This window comes from Martes martes (genome assembly GCF_963455335.1).
Source record: "Martes martes genome assembly, chromosome: 2".
Taxonomy (NCBI): domain Eukaryota; kingdom Metazoa; phylum Chordata; class Mammalia; order Carnivora; family Mustelidae; genus Martes; species Martes martes.
In genome coordinates this window covers 133,252,025-133,257,780 of record NC_137889.1, presented here as the reverse complement: position 1 = coordinate 133,257,780, position 5,756 = coordinate 133,252,025, and the positions used below count along the sequence as shown (strand labels likewise).

Genomic DNA, 5,756 nt, shown 5'->3' with positions numbered 1-5,756 from the left:
GACTGGCTAAAGACTTATCAATTTATTTTATTTTTAAAAGAAATATTTTTTGGGTTTGTTAATTTAATCTACTGATTTCCTATTTTAAATTCCATTGATTTCTGCTCTAATTATTAACATTTCTTTTCTTCTGCTTCCTTTGGATTTAACTTGCTGTTCTCTTTCTAGTTTTATAATACGGGGATTCAGATTATTTTAGATTTTTCTGCTTTTCTTATATATATAGTGCTATGAATTTCCCTATAAATACTGCTGTAGCTGCATTCCACAAGCTAAATAAAGCTGATAAATTCTTTATTCATTTTCATTAAAAAAAAAACTTTTTAAATTTTGCTTGAGATTTCTTCTTTGAGCTATATATTAAAGGGACACTTGGCTGATATTGCAGGTTCAGTTCCAGATCACTGCAATAAAGCAAATCTCACAACAAAGTGAGTTAAATGAAGTTTTTAGGTTCCCAGTGCATATAAAAGCTGTATTTATACCATATTATAGTCTATTAAGTGTGCAATAACAGTATGTCTAAAAAAAAGTACATACTTTAATTTAAAAATAATTTTTTGCTAAAAAGTGCTAACCATCTGAGCATTCAGTGAGTCATAATCACTGATAACAGATCATCATAACAAATATAATAATAATGAAAAAGTTTAAAATACTGTAAAAATTATGAAAATTGGATAGAGAGGCATATAGTAAGCAAATGGTGTTGGAAAAATAACACCCATAGACTTGCTTGATGGAGAGTCATCATGCACCTTCATTTTGTAAAAAAAATGAATTATCTATGAAGTTCAATAAAATGAAGCAGAATAAAATGATGTATGTCTGCATTTAGAAGTGTGCTAGTTAGTCTCCATATTTTGTGGGGTTTTCCTGTTATCTATTATTGGTTTCTATTTTAATTCCATTTTGATCTGAGAGTAGATGTGGTAGGATTTCTTTTCTTTTAAATTTGTTAAGGTGTGTTTTATGGGCAAAAATGTGGTTGATACTGGTGAATGTGAAAAATGAAAAGAATGTTTATAATGATGTTGTAGGATTTAGTCTATAGATGTCAATTACAACCAGCTGATTAATGGTATTGTGATCAACTATGCCCTTACTAATATTCTGGGTGCTGCATCTGTCCATTTCCGAGAGAGGGTTCTGGAAGTCTCCAACTATGATAGTGGATTCATCTGTTTTTCTTTGTAGTTCTATTAGTTTTTGCCTCCCACAGTTTGATGTTCTCTTGTTAGACATATACACATTAAGAATTGTTATGTCTTCTTGGGGAATTGACCTCTTTGTAATTACATAATGGCCTTCTTTAACTGTAATAAATTTATCTTTGAAATCTGCTGTCTGAAATTAATGTAGCTATTTCTGTTTTCTTTTGATATGTATTAGCATAGTATATTTTCTCCATCCACTTACTTTTAATTTGTATGCCTCTTTATATTTAAAGTATTTTTCTTGTTGACTTAATGCAATTGGGTTCTGTTTTTTTTTTAATCCACTCTAAGAATCTTTACCATTTAAATGGTGCATTTAGACTATTGTTTTGCAGTGATTATTGATATATTTGGGCTCATACCTACCATACTTGTTATTTTTTATTTAATGCTCTTATATTGTTTCTATTCTTATCTTCCACTCTTTTTCTCCCTTTTGTGGTTTTAAATTTTATAGAATTCCATTTTTTCTCATTTATTAGAATATAGCACATATTTTTTGTGTTTGCCCAAGGATTTGCAATAAATAATTTACAGTTAATTTAAGTCCACTTTCAAATGACAGTATACTACTTCATCAGTAGTGTGAGTACCCTATTACAAAATAAACCTAATTCTTTCTTCTTGTTCTTTGAATCATTGCTGTCATTCTTTTCACTTATAAATAAGCATACAGAGCATATATGGTATATGCATAAGTATACACACTAGAATACATTATTGGTGTTATTATTTTGAAAAATATATCTGTTGAATCAATTAAGCATAAGAGAAAAGTTTTTATTTTATTCTCACTCATTCCTTTTTTGATGCTCTTCCTTTATGTAGATCTGGGTTTCTGACCTATATTATTTTCATTGTCTCTAAAAAGAATTTTTAAGAGACAATACCTCTCCACATTGTTCAGATTCTGAATTATCTTTCCATAATTAAGTTAATTTAGGTACACTGGCTTGTATTTCATAGGAAAGAGTTATCTTTAGGTTACATATAGGAATGGATATAATTTGCAAATGTTACAAAGATAGTTCCAAATTTCAGCTAACCTCTTTCACAAATTGCAACCACTCCCTTACTCTTCGATGAAAACAAAGACCAAAAACAAATGCTTAGGCCTATCACTGTTTGAGATTCTGGTAGCTAAGTAATCCCTGAAAGAGCAGTAAGCCATGATTATTGGAAAGCTCAGAACACTAGCCAGCCTTAACTGCAAAACATTTAACAGAGGGCCACAAATTTTATTTTCCTAAGAGGAGCTAGAATTTATGGGTATCATTTAGTAATGCATTGAAATGGCATTACCTAGTATGAGTGTTGCACAGAAACTCCAGGTCACCTCTTCCTGAACTATTATTTTGCATAAGCTTCCACTATCATAGCATGGTCCTGCTCTCCAGCTGTATAGGCAGTCACTAAGGAATCCTAGCCTCTTTCCTTCTGTAATCTGTTGGCATGTCCATGACCATCCTGCAGCAGTGGCTCCAAATAGGTATTTCAGGGACAGCCATACACCCGAATTGTTAAACTTCTTTAAAGTAGGCAATCCAATCTTGTTTTTTCTAACCATGTATTTTTGTGCAAATAAATTAGAATCCATGGCTTTCAAATTAGCCAAAATCTGACCTGAGAAAACTTGCTGAAATTTAAAAGCATCAATATCAGTTAATCCTGCCTTCTCTAGAATGTCTGGAATAGCATATGTTGTTTGAATACAAGTTGATCTTTTGGATCCTGAGATACTTACACAAAATCCCCCACAAATGACCTCCATTTATAACCCATGGCCAGCGCTTTTTCGTCTGCCATAATCAACACTGCTGATTCACCATCGGTCAGGAAAAAAGAATTTGCAGCTGTCGTTATACCACATGGCTTGATGAATACAGGTTTTTGTTTGGCCATCTGCTCCAGGCAGAAAGGATGAGTGTAATTATCTTCGGTAACTGTATCTTTTCTTGGTACTTTTTAGGATACAACATGGGAAAGGAGTCCTTCATCCTGTGTCCTTAGGGTCGGGTTGTGGAAACAAAGTACATACTCAGAAAAAGCCAGGGCAGTGACCAGTTGGTCTGCAGAGTGCCCATCGTCTCACCAGAGGGTGCTCAAGTGGTGAGAAATTCAATCTGAATTTAGAGGTTAAAGACAGTGACTGACCCAGAGTCTTGGCCTTACTGAGATCAAGAATCATTTTTCACACCTTCCTTGAATGACGAATAGAGATGTCCAACATTAACTCTACACCACCTCCCACAACTGAATCACACTGGCCAGAAACAATTAAGCCAACACCTATGGCCCTCGCTTGGATGACAGAGATACAAACTAGTATGAGCAGGATTCTTGTCAGAGAAGCCAGATCCAAGGGCAACCTCTCTACCACATTACTTGTTTTCACTTCTTGTATAATTGTGCCAAAGATGATATAATCAACAATTTGGTTTGGAACACTGGTATGATGCATCAAACCCGAAAGTGCTCTTCTAGCTTAATCATGCAGCATCACATCTTTATATGAAGTGCCTGGTAGCAAAGGAGTGCAAACACAATCCACCCCCACGATATTCTTTAACGTATTGGGGTTTGACTAAAGTCGTCTTCGATGTGGATGCCTGGGGCAGCTCATAGCTGGGAGAAACAGCTCAAAGTTCCTGAAGAAAATGTTAGGGCTTTTTTTTTTTTTTTTGGTAGTAGGAAGATTTTTAAATGTGTAAGTCAAGATGGAAGTAATCTTGAAATCCTCTCACCTTAGTTTCCGCCATCCAGGCTCCTGCGGGGGTAAAGGTCCAGAGCCCAGTGACAGGACTCAAAAGGACCAAGAGGCTGTGGGCCTAAAAAGGACGCCTCCCACAGGCCAGCGTCTTCTAGGGTTCCGGGTCCTGGAGGGCTGCCCTTTGACTGCCTGTCTAAAAACTTCAGCATCTCTCCACAGGCTTCCTTCCACTGGAGAAAGAGTCCTTTAGGCCGTGTTACCCGGAAATGAGGAGCAGGATGAAGAGACCCGCGACCACTTGGCATCAGGAGTTTTAGTCAGGAAGTGCTCCGGAGCCTGGCTGAACTGTGCTGCAGGACAAAAACCCTCTGTGGGTAGCCTCAACTTGAGGCGTTTGCACTTCCATGCTCTTTGGGTGGAACTGGTCAACCTCTTCAGTGTCTCAAGGATGCTCCTCTGTTCAGGTGAGGCCGGCTGAGGGCACCCCAGAGTCCTGGGCAGAACGCCTGTGGAGACCCAGGGGGCCCCCAAACCATGCCCCCTGTGTAAATAACTGGTTAACGTTTCTTGCCAGACAAATCTCCTGGCCACAACTGCTGTCAGTTTTTGTTTGTGTGAGCAAGTGTTTATTTCTCCTTCACCTTTGAAGGATAATTCCATAGGGTACAGAATTCTAGCTTGGCGGGTGTTTTTTTTTTGTTTTGTTTTGTTTTGTTTTGTTTTCTCCTCTAAACATTTAAAAATTTCACTCTATTCTGTTCTTGCATGGTTTTTGAGAGGTTGGATGTAATTTTCATCTTTGCTCCCCTTTAGGTGAGGTGCTTTTTTGTTACCTAGGACTTCATTCAGGACTTTTTTCTTTACCTTTGATTTTCTGTAGTTTGAAAATGATATGCCTGGGTATAGGTGTTTTGTTTGTGTTTTTGTTTTTGTTTTTGGCATTTATCCTAATTGATTTTCTCTGAGATTTGTGGATCTATGGGTTGGTGTCCGACATTAATATGGGGAGATTCTCAGTCATTCCTGTTTCTTCTTTTCCTTTTTTTCTGAAGTTTTAGTTAGCAAGTTTCCTGGAGTATTTAAAAATGGTTCCTGCCTTCCTCTCTTCCCCCCAAAGAAGACCCATATAATTTTTCTCTGGTATTTACTGTGAAAGCCTGATAGAATTTACTGAAGTGAACCTTAACAGAGTTGTGGAGGCCTTTCTGATGACTAGGTTCCCTGGGAGCTTTTAACTCTCAGACTTGTGCACACCGAGTCTCCAGCAATTCTTCAGTTATAGTTCCAGTGTCCTACCTCTCCCTTCCCACTGAGGTTCTCATGGTAGTTTCATCTCAGTATCCTGAGATTCCTTGTGTTCTGTCTGGGGGGCAGTGGTTTACCCTGTGCCCTCCCCTCTTTTAGGGATCAAGGAACAGTTGATTTTTCAGTTTGTTTATCCTTTTACTTCATAGAACAGCATGGCAACTTTTAAGATCATTATTTAAAGAACAAGAAACTGGACCTAAATATGTCAGTTTAACATATAATCACTTGCTCATGATATAATACCTATATAACAAGATCTGCATCCCTTCCTTGCTGGAGATATTGTGGCGCTGCACCATTATTTCCTAAGCCAGAAGTCTAAAGTCATTCTGGACACTCAGTCCTCCTATTTCCTGTCTCATAAGAGAACAGAAAGCACTAGGAGAAATTGGTTTTTAGGGATTTTCTTTCTCTGCTTCCAGCTGTGAAACAATGACCTTTACCCTTTTCTCCATTTTTATGGTCTGCTTAGAAACTGAGTATATAAATGTCTCTTGTTCCCAGAAGCTCACTGGTGAATA

The 5,756-nt window shown here is 37.1% G+C and overlaps 1 pseudogene across 1 annotated transcript; it reads right to left on the bottom strand.

Annotated features, from left to right (window-relative positions):
• Positions 1-2,493: 2,493 nt before the first annotated feature.
• On the bottom strand, positions 2,494-4,232 carry LOC308338329 (trifunctional enzyme subunit beta, mitochondrial-like; annotated as a pseudogene). Its single transcript has 2 exons — positions 4,066-4,232; positions 2,494-3,842 (listed from the first exon to the last, which is right to left on the bottom strand). The product of its transcript is annotated as a trifunctional enzyme subunit beta, mitochondrial-like (transcript).
• Between the last annotated feature and the right edge of the window lie 1,524 nt (positions 4,233-5,756).